This window comes from Grammomys surdaster, unplaced genomic scaffold (genome assembly GCF_004785775.1).
Source record: "Grammomys surdaster isolate TR1022 unplaced genomic scaffold, NIH_TR_1.0 214, whole genome shotgun sequence".
Lineage (NCBI taxonomy): Eukaryota > Metazoa > Chordata > Mammalia > Rodentia > Muridae > Grammomys > Grammomys surdaster.
The window spans coordinates 4,181,006-4,185,812 of record NW_021604659.1 but is presented as its reverse complement, the minus strand read 5'-3'; the positions used below and the strand labels follow the sequence as shown (position 1 = coordinate 4,185,812).

Genomic DNA, 4,807 nt, shown 5'->3' with positions numbered 1-4,807 from the left:
CTTCTGTGTGCTGGCTTTCTGTGCCTTGATTGTGGCGCCCTTCCTTCTGCTGAGTCTGCAATCAACTTTGCTCTCCCCCTAGCTTCCTAAGATAGAAACTTATATTGTCTAAGTTTGAAAAACTTTTCTTTTAAAATTGATTATATTTACCTGTGTAAACATGCATCTGCCCATAGAGTCCAGAAACAGGTCTTGGATCCACTGGAGATGGAGTTATAGGTATTTGTGAGCTGCCTCATGTGGGAGAAGAGTGGCCTACTGAACTATAGTTCTGCCATGCTATGGAAGTATTCCTAACAATATTCTAAGTACTGAAACTGTCTTGGGTAAAGTGGTTTCTGGACTAGTCATACATTCCTATACAATATGTCCCTTGACCTGAAGGTTATAAGAACTGCCTGACCACTTAACTGCCATATCTCCACTTCTGTAAACAATGCTTGCTTGTTGCAGAAGCCTACAGATGCCCACAGAAGCCTTTCTGTATAGTCTCAACTGTGATTTTGCCTTTAAAATCACAAACAAACTGGAGCTCAAGGATGTTTCCCACATTCTGCCTGGGACAACCCCATGTGCAAGTAAATAGAGACTCTTCATGACTTATTCAGGCAACTGGAAGTTTTTGTTTTCAGATACCATGTGAAAGGTGCTGGAATTTGAATTCTGGCCTTCATGATTGAGGGACAATTACTTTTACCCATGGATACATCTCTCCAGTCCCCTGAACATTTTTTATTCTTGCATGTAAATTATACATTGTCCAATGAATGCTGTTTTAGTCCCATATTAATTATGTGGTGGGTTTTTTTTTTATCACAAATGCCTTAATTGTTTTCTAATTCCCCTTATCACTTACTTCTTTTTTCAAGTCATTCTATCTTTAGTAAGTTAAAACATGAGAAAAAAAGATTGTTGTTTCTATGAAGGATCCCATCATTATAAACTCAATCACATAGTGAGATAGGATTCCAAACAGCATGGGTAGGTAGGCTTCAAGGCTCATGGATTGATGCATTTGGTTGCTAATAATTGACCTGGGGATAGGCAGCACAACAGATTAAAGAACCCTCAGAGGACAGGACTCGGATGCTGGATCATGAGAACTTTGAAGCATTTCTTAATGGTTATTTGTTGTCTTGAGTATTTGTTATTTGGGAAGAATGAAGCAGGATGGGCAGAGCAAGTCTGCTGTCCCATAGGGTCAAATTTCTTCAGCATATAGATGCGATAGCCCTCTTGTTGACATAATACTGGAGAAACATGGCTGCCTCTTAGCAGAAAGATGCTAATATGTTTAAAACCAGCTACACTTGCAGCAAGTGTCATCATTTACCTTTTAATCCATAGGCTGTGTAGACATGTGGTCATTAGTTGCTTCTTGGTATGTCTTTATTTACAATATAGCTAATAGACTAGCATTGAACCTAATAATAGCACAGTGACAGGCGGTGTCATGCCTGAGAGGCATAATAGGCTAGATCCATTGGCATGAATACAGTTATCACCTCAGAGGTGAAGAGGGAATTATCTAGAGGCATTATCTAAGAAATAATGGCTGGAACTAGTCCATAGTTGATGAGACACATTATTCTAATGTCTAAGAAACCCTCAAATCCCAATCAGGATGATAAAATAAAAGGCACACCTTAGCACCTGCCAATACAGCCACTGATCAATGAAAGCAAAGAGAATATGTGTTTTATGTAACTGGAAAAGAAAAACAAATTATCTTTGAAAAATAATAACACCAGTTTGTAACCAGACTTTTGGCTACATTATGGGTTCCTATTTCTGTCTCCCTCCTCAACCCATATGTATCCCTTCCAACCCCAACACAAAGATGATCCTTAGGACAACTTTGATGTTTGTCATCATGATATCTCCAACAACAACAGCAAACAGCAAACAGCTACCAGCAACAGCAGCCGGAGCAGCAGCAGGAGGAGAAGCAGCTGCCACACCCCTTTTGGGGCCCTAGCATTCATATACCCTCTCAAGACACCCCAGAATTCCAACCATCATACACTTGCAGAAGCTATCTGCAGCTGGCAAAATCACACCCCTGCTAGAGCAAGAGGCAAATCATAGTCAGCTGCTATGGACAATGTATGCTTTTAATGAAGCCAAATTCTCACTTCATGAATCTCTTCAGCTGAAAGCAGGATACTAAAAGGAGACAGAATAATCTCTTTCCACGTGGAAGAATATCAAGCCAGACAAGACATCCAGTCCTGGTTCTCTGCAGATTGAAAGAAAATTTCCAGAGCCCGGAACTCTCAGTTTCTTCCTTCATTTGCAGGTCTCAAGCTTGCAGCCCATCACTGCCCCACTCACTTCCCTCAGACCAGGAGATTATTAGCAGAGATTTAACGTAGGGTGGAAGACTGGGCAGAGTAGAAAGGAAGGGAACACACCCAGTGGGAGATGGAAAGGTCTTGAATTTGACAGAGGACACTCTACGAAGAAGATTGCTCCTTGAGGCCAAAAGATTTATTTAACTGGGGATTTAACTGTGCGTGTGGCAGGTTGCTATAAGAAAGGAAAAGATTCCGGACTGTTAGGAAGAGGAAAGAAGTCTATTTTTAATACTTTTGAGGGAGAGGTCGGGAGAATATTTCTTGCACAGTGAGAAAGGAATCTTGTTAATTTTTAACTTAAGGAAGAGAGGTATGGAGAAAGGGCATGCTTAGTTCAGATGTATTTCTTTTACATGTGGAGGTCAGGGGTGGGGGATCCCAACCTAAGGTTTGGCACCTATCATTCTACTGGAATGGACACTACTAGTGGGATGTGCATCTGTTCCCATAGCAGCAAGGATCCCAGAGTTGAGTAAAAGGATGGAAATAGAGAGGGTTGAAGGTGGGCTTGGTGTGCACATCCTGATTGCCCACTAGCTTGCGTCTAACAATCATTGTCTCCCAAACTGTTGCAGTCTTTCTTTAGAAAGTGGAGGTGCTAGAGGATGGACTCTCACTGCTTGTGAACCCTGGGTTATGTTCATGTACACCCTCCTCCTTAAGACAGAACAGTTCGCTTCACTCTACAGATGAATGCATGTCCAGGGAGGTGGGTTGATTTGATCAAGCCATACAGTCTGGAAATACTGAGGCACCTTTCACAGTGTATGTGGGAATCTATTGTCCTTCCCACCACACTGGCAGTGCCCATAGCAGGCAAGGAGGATGCTGTGTAAATCCAGTGATGATCACCCAGATAGGGAAGTCCCAGCCCCTTCTCAAGAGGGTCAGCGGGCACTGAGGAAGCAAAGTGAGACCCCTGCTGACATCATAGTCAAGGCTGCTGTCCTGTTTGGTTCCTGTGGAAGACTGTCTGCTGTAGTTCTCTGTGCTTTTACAAAGCACTGAGTCTTGTACCACCTTCCCTGGTCTCTGTGAGGAGGAGCTGTGGGATCACTTGCAAGACACAAAAGAGGAAAAACATCACAGAGCTGCCGAACCAGAATGGGGGGGAGCTTTCTGAAAGCACAGCTCCACAGAGGGAGACCTCTGACCTTGCACCAGCCAGGTGAACTCTTGGTCTTTTGGGGCTGAGCAGAATCGGACACAGCTGATTGGCTGATTGGTGCTGATTGGCTTCTGTTGATAGCTCTGTGCAGATACAAAGGCATGGTACATCTTTGTTCAATCCACACACTGTATACTGATCACCTGCTTCATGCTAGACACTGAAGGACATAAATACAAACAAAGCCTCTGTCCTAGATTCATTCTTGTTGCTGTGACAAAATACCCCAACAAAGGGGCTCATTCAAGTTACAGTTCTGAGTTATAGTTCGTCACCACAAGGAAGTCAAGGCAAGAGCTTGAAGCAGCTAACCACATCATTGTCAGGATCAGAGAGGGGAAAGGATGCATTCCTGGTGTGCTCATCACCCTCTACATTTATGCAGACAAGGACGCAAACCCAGGAAATGGTGCTGGCCAAAACAGGCAGACCTTCGCATTTCAAAAGATGCAATAAAGACAATCCTACACAGGCATGCACATAGGCCAACTTGATTTAGACAATCTCTCATGTAGACTCTCTTCCCAGGTGACTGTATACTGTGTAACATTGACAAAACCCACCATCACAGCTCCTGAGAAACACATCTCTTTACAGAATATAGTATATCCTGCAAGGGTGAGTACCCCAGAATACAGAGCTTAGTGTGGTATAGCCTGGAGCAGGGGTCCAGGAAGAGCAGCTTAGGGCTAAGACCTTAGAGCGTCTTTAGAAGGAAAGTAGTTTTGGGTCTTGAAAGACATCCAGGGCAGGAAGAACAAAGCTTGGAGAATGGTAGAGAGGTTCAAACACTGGAATATGTGAATTCATGAGAGTAGAACACATCGGTCAGTGTGGCGAGCTATGTCTATGGGCTGATGGATTGGAGCCTTAAATACCACCAAAGAGCTCGAGTTATTACACAGACGATGGGGAGGCAGACTAAAGATTTATGGAAATGGAGGAGGAGGACTCACTTAGCAGGAATGTGGGTGATGGCCAGGAATAGGGCATTCAGAGTGAGGGAGGGAATCAGGAGACCACTGCACACAACCAGACTTGAGAAGATGAAGCCCCGGACCAGGCTTGCAACATGAGGCTGGAAAGAAAACAGTTCTCTGACCATCTGTGGCCATGAGAGCCACACTGAAGGGCTGATTCCCCAGCTCTCCATTCCACCGACCCCTTCAGCTACAGACACAGGCTAGTCATCTTGACCCCAAGCAGCGTTAACTGAAATGAACAAAATTAGAGTCCTCGACTTCCATGGTGAAGTAGCTTCAGAAATGCATAGATTTGAGCT

General features: G+C 43.9%; 1 pseudogene; it reads right to left on the bottom strand.

Moving 5' to 3' along the window:
- Positions 1–1,068: 1,068 nt before the first annotated feature.
- Positions 1,069–1,262, bottom strand: LOC114625234 (annotated as a pseudogene).
- Between the last annotated feature and the right edge of the window lie 3,545 nt (positions 1,263–4,807).